At 46.1% G+C, this 20767-nt stretch overlaps 1 protein-coding gene across 11 annotated transcripts in view; it reads left to right on the top strand.

The window, feature by feature from the left end:
- LOC144246712 (transient receptor potential cation channel subfamily M member 8) overlaps nt 1–20767 on the top strand; it is an 81617-nt gene that overhangs the window by 17885 nt on the left and 42965 nt on the right. For all 11 annotated transcript variants that reach the window (XR_014956835.1, XR_014956834.1, XR_014956833.1 and 8 more), the window contains exon 2: nt 17067–17240. The gene's annotated coding sequence lies outside the window, so the exon portion shown is untranslated. The remainder of the gene's footprint in view (nt 1–17066; nt 17241–20767) is intronic.

Genomic DNA, 20767 nt, shown 5'->3' with positions numbered 1-20767 from the left:
GGAAGAATAGTGATCTGAAGCAGTTTAAATTTGAGGTCAATGCAGCTCAGTTAGAATTATGGAAATATTTTTTCTTTAACTGAGAATGAAGGGATTTATTTTGAGCTCATCTTTCCCACAAAAAGCATTACCCTTAAGCTATATATCTAGACAAGAGATTTAGAAAAATAAGAAAGACAGAATTTATGAGCTGATGTACAGGATTTGTCAGCAATAGTAGCTGCACTTTAACCACGTAGTCCAGTAACTGCATGTTGTGCATACAGAATCCCAGAATGGTTTGGGTTGGAAAGGACCTTAAAGCTCATTTTGTTCCATCCCCTGCCATGGGCAGGGAGACCTTCCACTGTCCCAGGATGCTCCCAGCCCTGTCCAACCTGGCCTTCCAGGGATCCAGGGGCAGCCACAGCTGCTCTGGGCACCTGTGCCAGGGCCTGCCCACCCTCCCGGGGAACAATTCCTTCCCAGTATCCCATCCATCCCTGCCCTCTGGCAGTGGGAAGCCATTCCCTGTGTCCTGTCCCTCCATGCCTTATCCCCAGTCCCTCTCCAGCTCTCCTGGAGCCCTTCAGGCCCTGGAAGGGGCTCTGAGCTCTCCCCAGAACCTTCTATTCTTCACACCTTCAGCTCTCCCAGCCTGTGGTGCTGGAGCAGGTCCAGGGATTTGAGGAGAGCTTCCTGAAGCAGACCCACCTCATGGGTGTGGTTCCTTTGGCTCTGAGCAGGTGACACCGCTGGTGACAAGTGTTCATAACAGCCACGAGAGGGGAATCCAGCAGGAGAAGCTGCTTTATTGCATTGCACCCCAGCTGACTGCCAGCTCTTGGGGTTTTTGTTTAAATACCAAATAAGTTTCTGTGGCTGATAGATTGCTAATAGGAATGACCCCAAATTGGCTCAAACAAGCTGTTTGTAGAAATGGATGGGGGCACTTTATTTAAATATAAGTTGCAAGTATTGACCAAACCACATCCAGTCTGCCCAGCAATCTCATTAATTGTATTCATTAAGTGGATTTTAAATCAGAATCATCAGATCAACAAAAAATGATGAGGCTTTCACTTTTCAACAGCACAAATAATATTAAACTCTAGCAGCTCTCCCTGTTGGGGTGTAATTATCTGATCTTGTGCTTTTTCCTCTTTTCCCCACTTTCTTTTATTCTAGGTCCATATGTGTTGTTTTGTTGAACTTGCATCTGCTATTTTGTGAACCCTTTCCAAACTAACTCTGCTAAATGTAGAGACTGACTTCCAACTGGCTTAGGAGGATTTGGACAGCACTGGTACAACTCCGATTTGAAGTTCAGGACTAAAATACTTTCAGCCCTGTGTCAGATGTATTCTGAGTAGAGCTCAGTACTGTATCGCTCAACCTCTTCACTCAGGCAAGCATAAATCCTCTGTTTTGACTTTTATGAGCCCAAACTGTCATAAATAATGGTGGCCAACCTGGACATTTGTTCTGGCTGCATGAATGGATGATAAAGGAGGTAGGGAGAGTGAGCTCTGAGTAATGCTGTGCCCAAACCAGAGAGAAGAGACTTTTAACCTGCTCTTAGACACAAAGGCCTTTCCCTGGCCTGCCTTGGACCCAATCCCTTATCCTTCAGATAAGGAGGAGAGTGTTCAGTGGGACTTTGATGTGTGGAAAACAAAAAGGCAGAAAGAGAAGGGAAAAAAGGGGAGCCCAAGCCCTGTTTAGCATTGCCTGGCCATCCTGTGCTCAGCTCAGCAGTGATCATCCCCAATGGAGTTTGTGCTTCAGCACAGGCAATAGCCAGATCTCTTGCAGCCTCTGTTGATTAATTCAGTTCCTAAGATTTAAACTTGATCCCTTTTCCGTAAATAGGAGTGAACTGTCAGTCATAGTCTCTTGTCCTTAGAAAAATAAATTGAGTTTAACTCCTCACTTCTGCTAGAGCACGTGGATATAACACCTCTACCAAAAATTTTGTGTGTTTTGGTACTCTGGTAGCGTGCCTAAATGTGCCTAAAGCACAAATAACTGCTTTTGATGGAGTAACTCGAGTCAGTGGCATTCTGGAGGAGCTGGGGCACTGCTCTGCTGTGCTGTCCTCCATCAGGTTCGGTTTTTAGTGGCTATGACAATGACAAAATGACAATTTGCCTCCAGCTCAGGCTCTGCCTCTTGCTTCTCCCTGCTTTTTGAGCTCACAGCTGAAGTGCTGGGGGAGCTCCCTGCCCTGCATTTGAGGAGGATTCCCATCTCTTATCAAGTGTAAAAGCTTAGCATTAGAGCAGTTAGTGCTGTGGTGGAAGGAATTTGAAATGTTTTTGCTCTTCAGCTCTTGGGGAGCTGTGAGGAAGGAGCCCCTGGTGTCAGCTGGATGAGCTGTTTGGCCAGTGGTGTGCATCTGGTGGCCCAGCTATGGGCATATCCTCCAAAAGGCTGAAAATAAAACAAAGGATTAGAAAGAAATCCAGAGGGCTGCTCATACAGATTTGTTGTGCCTTTCATTTAGGGGTCCTGGGTTATACAAAGAAAAATGCAATTGGATTTCCAAGGAAGGCAGAGGGTAAGGGAAGCAAAGGAGGCCTGGGAGAATCTGCTCTGGTGCTACAAGGGCACATGGAGGCTGGGCAGGTGGAGACATAAAAGGGTTGGTTCTTCTTCAGGGCTAAACAGCCCTGACTCAGGATTTGGTACTTGGAAAGGAAGACTCCTTCTAGGTGGGTGTTATGCTCTGGATTTATGCTCTGGATCAGAAAACTTGGGTTGATCTTAGAGGAGAAGGAAACATCTTTGTCAAGTGAAGAACTTGGTAGAGCAGCTTGTGGCAATGCTTCTGAATTCAAGCAGTAAACACCTTGGCATAGGTGATGCTTGCTGCTCCTCAAGGCATAGACTTGATCATCTTGGAGCTCTTTTTCAGCCTCCGTGATTCAAAGATTCTGTGACAGCATTTTCTAAAAGCCTTGAAATGACTGGCTGAAACAGCAGGGACTTAGGGAAGGAAAACAAACAATGGCAACTGTGAAGCAAACAGGGAAAGAACAAGCACAGACTGATCTGGACAAGGAATTCAAGCTGGCTCTGGGATGGGATAGTGTATGAGCAAACAACTGCCCAGAATGTGCTGAGCTCTGTTACAGCCCGAGAGAGCTCTTCTTTTTGGACTGAGACTCCCTGTTTGGCTGGGAAATTCCTCTGCCTCTCACCTTTGGTGGGGTAAATGACATTGGGAGCTTGATGGTCACAAATACTCCATAGGCATGGGCCCTTCTAGGTTGCCAATGACCTGTCAGGGAGTAGGAAGTGAGCACAAAGTCAATTAGCAGAAAATGAGAGTGCATCTGTTGTAGCTGGAGGGGCTCGGATTTCTGATTTGCCACCATCAGTGTGCTGTGTCCTGCTCTGGGAGGAAGCTCTCCGGATGGATGGCAGAACAGTACAGGTTTTAAATTCTCATTTCTACAGATGCACAAAGGCATCAGATCTGGGCTTAAAAGCATCATCTACTTCGCAAGCTTAGAATGTAAACAAGAGGTTTCAACTTCTAATGTTTTCAAAGGAGGTGGGCAGATAGTGACAGCACAAGGAGCAGTGGTTTTAAAGTGACAGAGGGCAGAGTTCGATCAGCTGTTAGGAAGGAATTCCTCCTCTGAGGGTGTGAGGCCCTGGCACAAGGTGTCCAGAGAAGCTGTGCTGCTCCTGGAAGTGTCCAAGGCCAGGCTGGAGCACCCTGGGCTAGTGGAAGGTGTCCCTGCCCATGGCGGGGGGTGAAAATGAGCTTTAAAATGCCATCGAACTCAAACCATTCTGGGATTCTAGGGGCACAAGAGCATGGACACAAGTCTAACAGCTCTGAGATGCTCAGCTGTGCTGCTGTGCTGGAGCATGGCCGGAGGGCCCAGGCTGCTCCCTAGCTGGGGTGCCAGCTTCCCTTAAGCTGTAATCCTCTTTTTATCTGCAGCCCTCACTCAAGTGTGTCCGTAGTACTTTGCAGAATGCAGGAATAACCTGGTTTCCTCTCTCTGAAGGCTGACGAGCTGCTGATAGCCCCGTGCCAGCTGGTTCGTGGCTGGGTTTTGTCAAACCCAGGCACTAAATTCCCTTCGGTTCATCTGCCTGCCTGCAGTGAAAGCCATCACACAGCAGGAGCCGGGGCTCTGCCCGGGATTTCTTTGCAAATGTAGACACTTAATGGTGAAAAAAGGAATGCCAGCACTCCCCAGCCTGCGGGGGGAGCGGCCAGACCTGTGTCCCCAGCACTCTGAAACCGTAATGAAGAGTTCGGGAGGGTTTGGCTGATGGAGCCTGTTGGCTTGGCAGGGCAGGGGTTGTTTTCCCTGCCACGTCAAAGATTGTGACCTAATTACCTGCTGGAGCATTTAGCGATGAGTGCAGCGGCTGAAGATGCGTTCTCATTCTGGGGGGTCGCTGTAATTGCTCGTCCTTGGTGTCAGGTTTTGCCGCACGGACACAGCGGAGTCCTGGAGAGCTCCATGTCTCTTCTGCAGCTTGGAAAGGAAACGAAGAGCAAAGCTGCTTGTTTCACGCGTTCCTGGGCTGTGTCGCTGCTGCGGTATCCCAGCACCATGGCAGCAATGTGTGAGGTGACTGAGAAATATCTGTCACATACTGCTTGTCTTGCCATCCTCTTCCTAGGAATGAGTGAGTGCTGAGCAGTGGCCTTGCTGCAAATGCGCACAGTCTCCTGTATTAAAGCCAAGAAGGAGACAGAAATGGATGTTCACCCAAAGCTGCTGAGGAACAGGGGCGAGCACATTGAAAAGTGATGCTGCGTGAAGGAGGACAGGTTTGTGGCCACTGGTACCAGAATTTAATTTGGCTTAGGTTTGGTCTATAGTGCAGAGGAGTACTCAAGCTGCTGGAGAAGGAGAGTGTGTAATTGAAGAGCTCTTATGATAAGGCTGGGGGGTGAAAGAGTCCCCTTGAAGTGGGCTCTGCTTCTGTGTAGTGCTTGACAGCCCTTCCTTTGTTGCCTGCTGCCAAAGTTGGAGAAGCTTCGTGCTGAACCTGCTGGGGGCATTCCTGGCATAGCCCTTCCATTAGCAGGATGGGGAGACAAGAAGGTAAATCCCTGCCAGGAGGAGCACTGCTCCAGGGATGTAGTTGGCTTGCTGTACCAGAGGGCAGGAGGTGGAGAGACAGTGAGTCCAAGAGGTCCATGCAGATGTGCTGGATGCACTCCTGGCACGCTCCTAACTCAGGCCAGGACTGTCCTGGTTGGAGTGGAGATCCTGGTCTGGGGGAGGAGGTCCCAGGTGGGGCTGCTCAGGGCACTAAATGCTGATTCTTTTCTGTTTACTGACCTCCCCCAGGTGAGGAAGGGATTGTTGGTCCCTGCTGCTGTTCAGTTCTTTAGGAACAGTCTCATTCCCAAAGGGGCAGCACAAAAGCATTGACATGCAGGGAAATCCCTGCTGCAGCTGCAATGAGCTTGAGAAATCAGTGCTAAAAATGATTAGAGGTTTTTTGGGTTTTTTTTAATAATTTTATTCTGAACTGGAAGTTTTTCAGAATGTTGTACCAACATTTATTTGAAAAGCTCAGGGATTAAATAAAAACATAATGATGGGAAAAGACTGCGTTCCTTTAAAGGATATAACAGTAAGGTAATGATGGCTGTCTTACTGTACTAGCATGGATAGGATGGAGTAAATTTTCCTCACAGCAGGCTGTATGATGTTTTGGATTTGTGACTGATGCGGTATTGGTAAGACTGGGGTGTTTTGGCTGTTGCTGAGCTGTGCTGGGGTTCAGTGAGGAATGGGGAGAGGGCACAACCAGGACACCTCACCTGCACCAAAGGGATATTCCATGCTGTGTGAGGATTACATCAGATTGCCCAGAGAAGCTGTGGCTGCCCCTGGATCCCTGGAAGTGTTCCAGGCCAGGCTGGACAGGGCTTGGAGCAGCCTGGGATAGTGGAACATGTCCCTGCCCATGGCAGTGGGTGGAATGGGATAAGCTTTAAAGTCCCTTCCAATCCAAACCATTCTGGGATTCTATGATGTTGTGTTTAGCCTTAGGAGCTAATGGAAAATAGGAGGAAAGGAGGATGTTCAGGTAAAACTTATTTTTATAGGGATATTAAACCTTGCATCTAAAAATCCACACGTATTGCTTCTTTGGTACTAGAGAAAAAGAGAGGCAGAATTACCTGCTGCAAATCCCTTCAGCTGTGCTAATAAACATCTCCCCAAGCCTGACCTCGGGTGCAAGCTACATTCTTCTGTGAGAATGTTTGCTGTAAACCATATACTTGTTATCAGAGAAGTTAAAAAGAGGCTTGTTGGATACCAAAGGGAACGAGCACTTGCCAAAAGATAAACAGCCAGCCGTGCCTGCTTCCCATTCTGAGGCTGAGGGAAAATCTCTGCAGCACCAAACATCAGCTACATTGACAGGAACGTGGGAATTATTTGAGATGTAGGGGCTGTGTGTGGTTCTTCCTCTAGCTTTTTTCAGGCTTGGTTGGTATGCTGTCCACAGCAACCCAGGGCATCTTGCATAATTCCAAATCCTCAGTTAAATGCAGCTGCACTCTATGAGAACTTCTTTTTCTGGCAGTTAAAAAAAAGGGAAGGGTAGAGGAAGGGAGAAGAGATGGTAGAAAGAAAAGCACAGATAGAAAGGTTTCTGATAAAAGGGAATGGCTTATTAAAGGGATTCAGGAGGAAGGAGAGTAAGAAAAGATTGTCTCATGGGAGATTTTGTATGGAGTACCTGGGGGAGAGAACTGCCCCAGGCTGGGCAGTTGAATCTGTTAGGTTTTTTCTTTAATTTGGGGAAACATGAATTGCTACAGTGCCTGGATCAGCATTAGACACTGGACAGTAGCAGAGAGACCTGTGTGGGGCAGAAAATGACAGGATATCTGTCTGTAGCCCACTCTATAAGAAATGGCATATCTCTGTATCTCAGTCTCAAAACTGAAGGCTGGACCCCATTCATGGTCTCATACCATAGAAGGATAGACTGTCCCTTTCAGTGCTAAGGAATCACCTGGTATCTGTTGGTTTTCACTTTTTAGATTTTTTTTAGTGGATAGTTTCATCATTTCAGGTTTTTGCTCATGGCAGGAACTCAAGATTCCTCCACCAGCAGTGTGTGTGGGACTCTGCCTCTTGCTTGCTCATGTCTGCTTAAATTTTTTTCACTTGCATGAAAAGGCAGCCTAGCAAATTAGAAGCACTTTGTAGGCATTATGCTGCTGTTAATTATGTAGGAGCCCAGACACTATTCACAACAGTAATAGGAAAACTACCAAAGCAAATGCAGCAGTCTGAAATGCCAAATTAAGGTCTCAGCTCTTGAACGCAGCTGAATTCGCAAGTGGATGATGTACACAGTAAGTGTGGGGGTCCATGCTTCCCTGAGTGGTTCCCAAGCTTTATCCAGTGCATGCATCCCAGGGTTAGAGCTGTGTTTGCAGGTGGGTTCATAGGTGAGCTGGGAGCCAGGGGAATCCCCAGGGTCTGCACTGAGGTTTGGTGGAACACTTCTGGTTTTCCCCAGGGGGAAGGTGAATTGCTGCTGCTGCACCAGACCTGCACAGAAGTGGGTGACACTGCTGTCAGCTGACTCTGGTGTTGTCAATTCTCCATCTCATGGCTTCAGCCAGTTCCAGGCTCCTGTTCCTGCAGCTTACTGCAGGAGAGGAGTGCCAACAGTCTGCTCCTGAATTCTGGCACTCAGACCCCAGAGTCAAGGAGAAAGCAATTACTGCACAGCACCTCTTCAGCAGCCTTTTGGAGCACATCCTCTGCAGTTCATGCACTGCTGTTCTGGAACACCTGCATTGGTACCTTCTCTGTGTTCCTTAAAGCCCAGCAGGTGTTGCAGCTTTTAATTCTAGGTGAGGTCTCAGTGAGTGCTTGCTATTTTCTGTCAAGGATTATTTAAGGGAGACACTTTTACAATTCTCACTGCACACAGTCATGGCACTGGTCAGTTTTATTTTCTTTGCTGTTGTAGGCTCTGTTTTCATTTCATAGCTGAGGTCCATAGCAGAAAGAATTGCCTGGACACAGTCCTGGGATAAATTCATCTTCATTACAGAAGGTGGGAATTCTTAACATGAGAGCTCTGTAGTGATATTTACATTAGATTTATATTAGGAAGAAATTATTGACTGTGAGGGTCGGTAGGCTCTGGCACAGGTTGCCCAGAGAAGCTGTGGCTGCCCCATCCCTGGAAGAGTTCAAGAATGTTTGCTGTAGCTGAATTGACACAAAACTCTGGTGCCTTGTTGTCTGTGACTGAGGAATTGCTTTCCTTGTTTGCCACCTGGTTGTTTTCCTGCTGGCAGCCTGGATTAGAGGTGGGAAATTCAGCCATCAGTGCCAGGATCTTGTTGATCTTGTTTTAGTCCAGGTACTTTAGGTAACCATGCCAGTGCCTAAGTCAACTGCAAATTCAGCAGGTCCTGACTGAGTTTTGTCATTCTTGTATTGGACATCCCCCAGACAGGATCAGTCATCCAGCATCTGACTAGGCAGACATTCCAAGAGCAAACTCCTTTCTGTATTAAGTCTGCTTTGACCTTTTTCTTTTATCCTGTAGCTTCTGAGCTTGAAAAACATGCATTCTAATTATATTATCCTTAGATATCCTGTTATAATGTGATCCCTTTATGGATAACTACATATTCATCTTTGCAGAAGTAATACAAGAAAGATGCACTTGGATTGGGGAGGGGGAGAGGGGGAACACCCCTCTAATTTCAATTCTGATCAGACTTACTGGATCTTTTCCAGTAAAGATTCTTCAGGAACTAGGAAAAGATTCCCACTCTTCTTCTAGGACTGCATGTGCCACAGGACAAAAATAACTGTCATTAATATTGTATGCATATTTTGCCAGAGGATGGCAGTGTGGAAGGGTTTGAATTGCTCTGGGAGTGCCTTTGTATCAGCTGGGGAAGGAAAATGCCAGCTGCTTTCACAGGCGAGTCGACTCATGCACCCAGACAGCTCCACCTTCAGCCAAATCAGAAAAATGAGGTTGAGGGCTAGTGGGTTAAATGGATTTAAGCTTAAAGATTGCCAAACCAGTGACCTGCCCCTACAGTGCTATCTTTAAAGGGAGAATAATCCACTGAAGAAAGCAGTTACTTGTTAAAACACAAAGTTTGGGGGGAAGGGAGAGTTAAATATATGTAAACCAGAAATGGGACTAGAGCACTTAAGTAACACTATTCCAACAAAGTTCAGCTAGCAATCTATGGGCCTCTTGGGTTAATTCATAAGAAAGTAATAATGCAAAGAATGTGGAGTTTTCCCTATTTGTGTGTTCCATCAGCTTATGTTGGTACAACCTTTAGAATATTTGTCAAAATATTCACTGCCTGCCTCTCATTTCAGCTTGCAGAGGTGACATATATCTAGGCAAGAGACTGAAATATGTACTCAATCTCCTTATTAACAAACCAGTGGGTTTATTCTGTCTGCAAGGCATTGATCTAGTGCTTACAAACAATCCCCTGTGCATTTCAGACAAATGCAGTTTCCAAGGAGCTGTCCTGCAGCCTGATGTCAGAGCTCCAGATGTTGGCCTGTCCCCTGCCCCTTGCTCTTACATAGTCACAGGGGGAATTTGGATCCACAGGGTGTTCCCAGAGTTGGGATTGTGTCCAACTGCCCCAGTTCCATTGGCTTTGGGACAGCAAATACGGAGTGACCCTTGAGACCATGAGCCAGGGTTGGCAGGGGCAGTGGTTGGTGACACCTGCACAGGAATGTTTGGGTGCTGGGCAGTGAAAGGGTTTGCATCTCAGCAGGAAGCTGCTGCCCTCACCTGCATGGTGCCTGTGGAAGCTGGCAGGGGTGTGTGGGGGAGAAATGTGGCCAAATCCTGCATCCAGCTGAATCCCAGTGAGAGGAATGTTGTGGTTCTCCAAAGAGCCAGGAGTATCAGGAAAAGGAGGCAGGGGGAAACCAAAATCTGCTAGAGGGATTGTACAATAAAATGAAAACTTGAAGGGCTCAGAAGTGCTTAACAGGGGCTTCCGAGTGCTGACAGGCAAGTGAAAACTCTTTCCTGTCCCTTGGAAGCCTAACTCCCTTGAAGGCTGTCTCCAGTGGTGGTGTGCCTGTGAATAACTGCCTGTGAAACTTCTGAGCACTCGAGGCACTTCAGGCTGGTAAACAGAGCTGCCAGTGTCCCCTGCAATCCATCCACTGGGACAGCAACAAAATGCCTCCAACAACTCCAGAACCATAGCCAGGGCTGGGCTTTGCTGTTTGAAACGTTTCCATCAGGCCCATGGGGATGCAGCAACAGAGCTGGATGCTGGTAAAAGGGTATGTGCAAAGCCCCAGCCCGAGTGAGGGGATGGACCAGGATCCATCCAGGGCTCCAGACAGGAGCAGCAGGAACTGGGGCTGTAGGCAAGGCTGCAGATGGGTCCAAAGGGTCACCCGCCTTCCAGCTCAGGTCAGGGCTGTGTGACAGGACTGAACAGGACCCTCTGGACAGTGATACCTTGGGTTTTAAGTTGTTCTGTTCTGTTTTAGTGTGTAGCTTTAGCTTTATATTAAGTGTTACTAAGATCTTTTCACAGGATGGTGAAGACAAAACAATCCTAGTCCAGCTGGAGACTCAAGGACAATCTTGTCAAACTTCAGGCCCGAGGCATAACAACATGAGAAGAGGAGGGCAGGCAAGCAAGCGAGGAGGATGAAACTTCATCATTTGAAGCTATTAATTGGATAGTTAACACCTGAATGCAAATGGACTAAAACCTACAAAAATGAGAGATCTCATGACCAAGTCCTATTTTGCTTCCATCTTGGAGCCACCTGGGCAGAGCCACGACTGTGGCTCTGGTACTGCCAGGATGGAAAGCACTTCAATAAATACCCACTTTATTCCTCTTAGCTCTCTTCCATCTCCTTAAGGCATCAACAGGACTGCAAGTAGAGGCTGCCCAGGGCAGTCAAGGACTGCTGGTGCCATCAGGGTGCTGATTCTTGTGGCTCTGCACTCAGCCAGCCTCCTGCTTCCAGCTCCATCTTCACACACTTCTCCACGTGCTGATACTATTGGAAGGATTGCTGTTCCTCATACTTGTGAGAATGGGGAATGTTTCACAGGTAAACACTGAACAGGCAATGAATCTGTGTTTCTGAGTTTCCACAGTCAAGCAGTGTTCCCAGCACCACTTGGAAAAGCAAGGACAAATTCAAGAGCAGATTTTCTGTGGTTTATATAGGTCAGCACCCCAATTTAATGAAGCAGGAGATGGGTCTGAGCTTAGCTGTATTCTGACAGGGCAAAACTCCTGAGCTGAATATACTGTTGAATTGTTTATTTGCAATGGCTGAAGAGAAGTGCTGCAGAAATAAATCCAGGTTTACCAAGGGAATTGTACTGTGTAACTTGGCATCTGTCATCTGAGTCCTGGGCCAAAGTAATTTCTTTGACTTCCTTCTCACCTAATCCTTAGCTGGTCACTTCTTGTAATTGGATTAAGCAGCTAGAATACACAAAGTAGAGCTGGGACCAAATTCCAGCCTGACAATGGATAACAGAAGCCTCTTCTCACACACTGGCCACCCCCCGTACATCTTCTGCCAAATTTGTTGTGCTGGGGACTTGTGACACTTTCCCTGTGATGCACTGCACAGCTCCATGCCTTGAGAGGAGACACCTCAAAAGCAGCAATAAGGTTTCTCAGAACTCAGTTGGGCTTTGTACTCATGAATAAAACATCTCCTTCCTTGGTTTACTTAGGGGTTTTGTGTGCTGAGGTATGAGTGGTGACAGGAAATCATGAAACTGTTCTGCAAAATAAAAATAGGGTTTATTTATGTGGCTGTCACATGTTTGGTGTCCACACTGGGCTGAAATGATCCAGCCCTTGTAGCAGAAAATCTCTGTTGCACATGGGGCTATGCCAGCTGTGGGATGAAACCCTGTTGCCTTATGAAAGTCAAGCTTCTGAGTTTTCTGCTGTCTCTGGAGTTCTTTTCTGTCTTTTCTTGCCTCTCTTTTCCTCCTGGAAAACACACAAAAGCCCCTGGTATATTATAGCCAGGCAGGGGTGAGAAGCTTCTTGCATGGCTGGGGATATTGCCACTCCCCACTAAGGAAAACAGTTTCACTGTTGGCAGAATTGAGTTTGATTGCGTGGCAGCTTTCCATGATGCAGTTTTGAAATAAACAGGGTCTATGCCTTTATTAATGTTCAGCTCTTTATTAAAAGGTAAGCTCGGCAGGGGGCTCAACACAGAGCTCACCCCTGCTGTTGTAGCTTTCCTGGTAGCCAAAGGGTAAGAAGGCTGCAGAGTCTGTCCCTGGAGTCTCTGTGGCACACTGGTAGCTGGAGGTGAAGAGATGTCCAGTCTGTATCTGCAGTCCCCCATCCTCTCTCCTTTCCTCCTGGTAACTCCACGAAGTGTGTGTGCCTTTGTTCCTGCTTCCCAGTCCAGCCTGGTCCTCTGCAGGTTATGGTGACAGGTCAGACACAGACCAGGGATGTGGTTCCCTTTTCCCCAACCAGCTCACCCATCCAGCCCCCTCCACTGTGCCCAGCCTTCCATTTAGGGGTGTTTTCATCCCCAAAACCCCCTCCCATATTCCACTGGATTATTTTGCATCCCGGTCCTAGTGTGGGTGGGGGTGTAGGTGATTCCCAGGAGCAATTAGCTAATTAACATTTCAGTGTCAGTACTTAGTTCGAGCCAAGTGTCCGAGCCAGGCTGTTTTGTTCATAACAGTTTCTCAGTGGTGGATGAAGGAGGACCAGTGTCTACCTCAACTTTACTAAAGCCTTTGGTGTTGTCTCCTACAGCATCCTTACAGAGGGGCTGATAAAGGGCAGCTCATGGAAGTGGCCAGTGGGGCAAACTGAAAGCTGGCCAAATGCCCAGAGGGTGTTGAACAGTGGCACAAAGTCCAGCTGCAGAGTAGGTGCTGCTAAGGTACCCTGTACATTGATTATATGGATTGTCATTAATTACCTGGCTGATGGGACACAGCATAGTTTCGTTTTTCAATGATAGTTTACAGTTCTTGCTCTGATGTTTATTTTAATGCTGAAATAAACGCCAACAAAAACTGTTCCCATGACCCCATGATCCCCATTATAGCTTCACTATAATGCTTTCCTGCTAGAATTGCATTATATTTAGAATTTAGAGAACTAAAGCATAGAAGCAACCTGAATATGGGATTAACATCTAATATTATACTATCAAAATTACTGTTAAAATAATATCTCAATCCAGCAAGAGTCTTTTGTTGTATTTACAAGTTTGAGAATGCTTTCACTGAATTGAATAATATATTAAGAGTTTAAAGCAGCTCAAATGAAAATAAATCCAAATTGCAATTAGTTTACAGTGCTCCCATCTGGATTCTCCCATTACTTGTGGGACATCTAGTGGCAGAAAGAAGACTGGATCTTGGCGGACAAAATTATATTTAAAAATGTGATTCTTGCTTTTAAAAAGGACACTGAAACCTTTTTCTTCACTATAGTTGGAGGCTGAAAGAATTATGTGGGTTTTTAGTATTGATACTTAAAAACAGGTTTGGCTTTTAGTCACAAAAGTAGTTTGTGTGGGAGCAGCAGGGACAAACTGCAACTTGCTTTCCTTAGTGCTGCTCTGTTGAGAAATAGCTTCAAAAAAAAGCTGTTCAGGCCAGGTGTGGGGCTCTCCAGCAGACAGAACAGAACTCAGTCTGGCTGTCTGAATTTGGAAATACAGGTGAGTAGTGAGGTGGGGGGCAGGAATAAAGAAGTGTTGTGCTCAAACCTTGCTACACCTGCAGGATATTCAATGTATTCTGCTAGAAATATTTTGGAGGAAGGAGCTCAGGCTTTTAATGGGCATGGCCTGGAATGGGACAGCTCCCTTTTATCTTCTGTGTTCCTCCTTCCAGGCCAGGGAGAGGTGCAGCACAGTCCAAATAATGGATGCAAGAGGAGTTTTCCAAAAGGCAGCAGCCCTGGACTCCGGGTAGCAGTGAGCTTGCACAAGAAGAGGTTTCCTGGGTGTTGTTCTGCTGTCCTACTCCATTGGCTCTGTAAAAATAATTGTGCAAACAGTGGAATGTTCTACTTTTTTCTCTTTTATTTTTTTCTCTGAACTTTCCACTCTTCTTGGCAAAGCCCATGCAAACTTGCTTTCTTGATGGAGCTGGAAGAACTAATGTGAACTTCTGTAACAGCCTTGGATATTTCACAGCAGAATCAGATCAGGTAGAATATGTACCTGCCTTTAAACCTTTGCTTTAATGGTGTGGGGTTCATCACCTTTCTAGTACTTGGCCTGTTTGAGGGCTTTTTTTGTTTTTTCTCATTATGATCTGTAGTCTTAAGGGCACAGAATCCACTCAGAAAGCAAATTGATATTCCTCTGACCCTCAGTTTTGACAATTTGTGTAGCAGGGCTCTAATGGAAAGATTAGCTGAAATTTCTGAGCTCTCTCAGTACATTTCTGCACTTGAGAGTCTGAGGAAGGTCATGGCTCAGCTTTTGCAATCAGCCAGGTAACACCTGGGCTCTGAGCTACTGGGTGACATCTTCAGAGAGGGTGGGACACCTGGGAACCCAGTGATGCTGTCTTGTGACACAACCCCACAGGGACCCACATTCGCTCCCTGTCCCCCTCAGCAGAATGGGAAACTAAATAAAGACCCCAAATATTCTTTTTTTTTCGCCTGAGCATGCTGCTACATGGTGTTGGCTATCCCTTTGGTTAGCTGTGCTGGCTCTGAGGTGATCCAGTGATCTAGCCACTCCAGGGGGAGGTGGTCAAGGTCCACTACTGGCACTGGTTGCTAAAGTATGCAGTAACAAGGTGGGAGGGTCTGGAGCTGTGCCCATGTGAGAAGCCATCTCCACTGATATTCAAGGCTATTTGCCACCCAAAAGAAGCTGGAGCAGCAATTAGGTCTATTCTTGTTTCTGGCTCTCTGCCAGTTCTGTAAGAGGGAACTTGGAAAAAGCAATTGCAGGACATGAGCAGAGGTTGTCTGAGGTGGAACAGAGGGAACAGCACTTGGAAAAGAAATGTGCCTGGAGGCAGCAGGCTTACATGGAGCTTCCTTCCCATGGGCAGCTGAAGTGATACGTGGAATAAATAAATAGACTCCACAACTTGGGGTAGTTATGAAGTGGGTATATATTGTCAGTGCCTGGCACAAGTGAGATATCTCTCCAAAACCTTGTGCCTGAGCCTTGGTCTGACCCACACCTTTATTCCCAAAGATGTGCCATATGCAATACATTGCTCAACTTTGCCATGCATATTCAACCCCTGGCCCCGCCTGTCCTCGCCTCTCATGCTGAATAGGTCCACGCCCTTTTGGGCACGCGTGGTTTGCTGTGGTGGTCCTGGGGGGGCTCTTGGGGTCTTCTGAGGCTGAAGATCGTGGTCTTCCTCATGGTTGAACTTTTGAACTCTTCCTCTCTGCACGTGTTTTCTGTCCTTCGGTGCTTATCTGTGTACGTCTGTCAGTCTTGGTAGGCTTGGAGACAGGAAAGCTTCTTTACCTGGGTTCTTTGCATCCTTAGGTATTGTTCTTTGTGCAATAAGCTTCAGAAATTTGCATTTTCTTATGCCCTTTTGTACTATGGTAGAGGTTTCTTAAGTAAAAGGTTGAAATTCAACACGTAACTCTACAAGCTAGAATATGAATGCTTAATTAATTTTGTTACCTTAAGTGAATTCCAAAAAATCTCTGTTTCACAGGAAGGCTTCAGGAGTGAAGTCCAGCGGCTTTAAAGGCACCCAGATAGGCCTCCAACACTACAAGACATTTTGGAGAGACTCAGAATGTGGTGGAATCTTTAGGAATGCTGGGGTTGGAGAGGTGGTACCCTCCACTGCAGGCCAGGAGAGAGGCCTCCCTGCAAACTCTCTATTCCCATTTTCCCTACCTCCCTCATTGATTGGGTAGCACTTGCATATCACACTTTGATAGCATCTGATTTTTCTCATTTAAAACATCTCTGAATGTTTTGGGACAATGTAGGCAGCCCCACCATGGATCTCTAGCTTAATTCTTCCACATCCAAAGTTATGGCCCTTGACCTGACCCAGGTTCAGCCACATTGTCCCAGGTTTTACATAGCTGAGCAGTCTTGGGCTCCAGTCTTTACTGTTGTGCCCCTCTGAGCAATCCTTCTGCTGCCCAATGTCCTGATAGCCAGGAGCACCTGTAAATCTGCAAGTTGAGATTTAAAATAATCCAAACCATGGTTGTGAAGCCTTGTTAGAAAATGATCTCCTTAAATGCATGTGTGTGTTTAGGGGAAAGTGTATGAGTGGCATAAACACTGGATTTTGAAAGAAATCTTGAAATTACAGAAGTCTATTCTGTACCTGGGATCAGGGTGAATCAGGTAAGTTGTTGTTACACTACTCTGGCAACTGGTGGAGACAAAAGGAAAGCTGAGAGAATTGAGATTGTTCAGCCTGGAGAAGAGAAGGCTCCAGGGTAACATTACTTGACTCTTCCAGGTCCTGAAGGGAGCCTACAGGAAAGACGGAGAGAGACTATTTACAAGGGGTTGGAGGGACAGGACAGGGGAATGGCTTCCCATTGCCACAGGGCAGGGTTAGATGGGATATGGGGAAGAGATTCTTCCCTGTGGGGATGGGGAGGCCGTGGCACAGCTGTGGCTGCCCCTGGGTCCCTGGAAGTGTCCATGGCCAGGCTGATGGGATTTGGAGCAATCTGGTCTGGTGGAAGTTGTCCTTGTCCATGGCAGAGGGGATTGGGATGAGATGAGCTTTAAGAACCCTTCCAGCCCAAACTGTTCTGGGATTTTGTGATCTACTCTGAGGCTGATGCATGCACCAACCTGCTGACATCAAGGAATCTCTGGGATAGAGAACAGCAGGATTTACTGCAATAGTATTTGTTTATTTATTTATTTTGGCTGTGACACCAGTGCTGTTGCGAGTCTGGTCAATCTTACAGGTCTCATCATGGGACAAGTCCATGAGCAGGCTTTGGGCTTGGGGAGGGTCATGTCTGGTCTTTCTGGCCCTGGAAATCCAAAATGCTATGAAGGGAACTGCCTGCCTCTCCTTTTCTGTTGTGTTTCTTTTCACAGAATCACTTGGGTTGGAAAAGACCTCTGAGATGAAGTCCATTTCCCGCATTCCTGCGGACTGAGCCTCATGCATGGTACACTTGCTCCTGGTTTTCCTCTTTTGTTCCTGAAGTTGTGACAATTGGACACATTAGAAAGGGAATTTCCTGGTCTGGCAGTGGGGAAGGCATTAAGGTGAGTAACAGGATGTTGAGCTGACTGCCGGGAAGGGAGCAGAGTGGGGAGTACTGCGTGGATTTGGGTAACAAAAAAGGTCAGCAGAGTTCCTGCTGTGCCGAAAATTTGCTTTAGAGATGGACTTGATTTGCAGATAAACTCACCTACTGTGTGATGGAAAATTACTGCCCTCACATTCTCTCTTTGTTCTGTTATAATCCTAAATACTCAGAGAGATGTTTATCCATGCTGTTAATGTGTAGTAATGGGATTGCTATTTTAAAAATCGATACAAATTTCACACTAAAAAAGAAAAGCTTAAAGATTAGTCTGTCAAGAGCTGTCTTAATAGATCTGTCTGACATTTGAGGCACTTTCCCCAAAAGTACTCTTTCAGTTTCAAATTACTTCTTAAATATTGCTGCCTTCAGATTCCAGGCCAGCTGATATTGTCAGAGAGAAAACCTTTCTCTGCAGCTTCAGAGAAGCTGGAGATCATAAATGTTTTCATTCTTTTTTTCATTTGATCATGTTCCCTCCTAAATTAGGGAGCAGTGGTTTCAAAGACATTCTTTACTTTTGTGGTTTCAGCCATCTGGTAGGCTGGAGACGCTGGAGAGGTGGGCATGATGGGGAAGTTCAGGAGGGATCTTTCTAATACTGCCACTTGCCGTGGGTGAAAAGCTGAATGGTGCTGCCTCGATTGAGACTCCTTTTTGAGATGCAACAAATCGCTAGCAGATGGTATATGCATTTATAGTCTAGGTAATTGAAGCTGGCTTGAATATCCTTTTCATATTTTAACAGTATTCCATACCCTTCTCATCTCCTTCCACAGCTCTGGGTGGAATGTCTCTGGTCCTCCTTTGTCAGTGTACTCACCCCTAAAGACCTTTTTAATTAGCAATAATTGCAGTTATTATTCAAATTCAGGTCCATGTCTTTGTGGGGTGTGTGTCCTGGTGAGAGTCTGAGACCAAAAAACGTTCCTAGTGCCAATAACTTGCAGACTTGCAAATCTTTGGAGAGTTACTGCTGCTGTTGCTCTAAGACTTAGCACTGCCCTGAGAAGTACAAGACTTTGCTTCAGGGGCATGTTTGACTTCTCTCCATTTCAACATCTACTGCACTTCCCACTCTCCAACGGGGAGGAACAAGGAACTGCCACAATTGCCCCACTCCCTGTGGAGCCCACAGCATCAGTGACAAGCAGGGAGATAAATGGAGCACACTGAGAGGTGACAGACATTCACTGCTGCAGCTGGCTGGTTCTTTCTGAGACTGGGCAGGATTTCCTGCAGTTTATCAGGATGTTTTGTCCTTAATTCAACATTTTGTGGAGAGTGGCTACAAAGGGCTGCTTGCCGTAGGATCTGTCTGCAATGGCTGCCAGATCCAAGCTTTCCCAAATAACCTATCATCCCAATTATTTTCTTTAAAGTCTTCACAGCATACAGCTCTTGCCATAAATTAAAGATTCCACAACCTCTTTGAGGTCCTCAGACTCTAATCAACATAGAACTGGGTGTGCAAAATTTGTGTAGTGATGGTGAGAAAATCCCAAATAGGGGATGTTTGGTGGTAAGTGCAGTGAAACAGTAAAGAGGAGGTTTGACTTCAGATGTCTTCAGGGAAGCAAGGGTGAAACCTTGGAAATTTTGGCTCTCTTTGAAAGATTTGCAATTGTAAAGAAAGGCCCATTGCGTTGCCATTACTTTGATTCAGAAATAGTTATCTAAAATTAGTCTAGAGCTGATAAATATCTCTCCTCTCCCAGGTAAGAAGTAGCTGGACCAGAGAAAATGCCCTCAGGTTGCCCTAGGGAAGGTTCTTGTTGGATATTAGGAAAGATTTCTTCCCAAAAGGGGTTGGAACAGGCATTGGAACAGGCATTGCCCAGGGAAGTGGTGGAGTCACCATCCCTAGAAGTGTTCATAACAATACAGTCTTGATGCTTAAAGACACCATTTAGTGCTGGGTTAATGGTTGGACTTGATGTTCTTAGAGGGCTTTTTTAACCTCAGTAAATACCCATTTAAAATCTCTCTCTGCCTTAAAAAGCCCAGACAGCTTCAGCCTTGCCTCATCTACATTTTAAAGCATTTTTGAGTTCACAAACTTGCTGTAGGGTTTGGTATCTTGGAAGGTAACTTTAAATCTTATTTATCTCAGGCAAAGTCTGCCCTCAGGCAGACCAAGGCCAAGCCTAAAATCCTTAATCCTTGGTATTGCAAATAGTGAGGTTAAACCTGGCAAAACTTTGCTCCTGTTTTGTAGGGCCTGTTCCTCTCCACCACTTTTCCAAGGCTCCTCATTCCCATTAGTCTCTCCCAGTAGCTGGTTTTTAGGGACACACCCCATTCCTGCCTCATGCTGATCTTGCTGGAAGTGGTGCCTGTGGTGTCTGAGTAGCCCATCCATCCATGGGACTGGCAGTTCCTTGTCAGTGTCTCCATGGCGGGTTGGTCAGGTCTGTGACTCAATTTCTTTGTGGTTTCTCCCTTTTCCCCTCAGAATTCTCAACTGACAGGGTCCCCAGTCAGATAACCTTGCTGGAGTAAATATTCTCCCACTCTCACCTGCCCTCATCAATTGATGTGCCTATTGTGGGGATGAAGATATTTGCATTTTTTCAGCCCCATCTTGGTCACATTTTCCAGCTGATACTTTTTTCCACTGCTTTTTCCAGGCTGTGCTTCCAGCTGGGACTAAGGCTGGTGTCAGCACAAAGCCCAGTGAGCTGCTCCAGCCTCACTGCAAGCCAGGATACTACAGCACAGAATAAATAAAGTTTCCTCCTGTCCTTAGGAGGAAACTTCTGCTCCTGGGATTTTGAGTGGTCTTTAACCTTGTGAACAAAATGTTTTGGGCAAAGAATGAGTGAATGCTCTTGTACTAAGAATACTGGAAAAAAGGCAAGGAGAGGATCAAAACATGAGAGACTTTCACTGGAAAAAGTCCAAGCCTTACAGAAATGGATATTCTGGAAGCAGCTCTAAAGGGTTCTAGAGACATTCATGAGTCAATGGTACCTATTCAGGCAGGGAGAATGAGACAGGTGTTTGTGGTCCCCTTTGTGCAGCTGGCTGGGACTCCAGGGAGACTGGTTTGGGTCAAAATGGTGCTCTGTGTCCTCCACTGCTGCATGTAAAATCTGAGGGGGTCTCCCAAATGCAGAAGCTCCTCCAGAAGTTGAACTCCAGACAAGTCATGCACTTCCCCTTTGTGCCTGACCTTGGTCTCATGCTGTTTTTATTCTCAAAGTCAATCAAAACCTCCCCACACACCAAGCTCCTTGTGCACTTGGGAAAGCAATGAAATGTGTGAGTGGATCAAATTCATGGTTTACTCTAAATCATCTGTCTTTCATTTTAATGCTGTGTGATGGACATAAAATCAAATTGATAAACTACCCCTTATAAAGAACACACCGCTCAGTGTTTTTAAGCACATAAGCTTGACAGCAGCAGCTGTTTAATAATTAATTAAAATAATGGTCAGGGAAAGAAATACAACTTTGCCAATCTATAATTACTTGGAAGCTT

The sequence above is a fragment of the Lonchura striata genome, chromosome 7 (genome assembly GCF_050655825.1).
Source record: "Lonchura striata isolate lonStrDom1 chromosome 7, ASM5065582v1, whole genome shotgun sequence".
Classification (NCBI taxonomy): Eukaryota; Metazoa; Chordata; class Aves; order Passeriformes; family Estrildidae; genus Lonchura; species Lonchura striata.
Note: the sequence above shows the minus strand (reverse complement) of the source record. Positions and strands in the feature narration are given on the sequence as shown.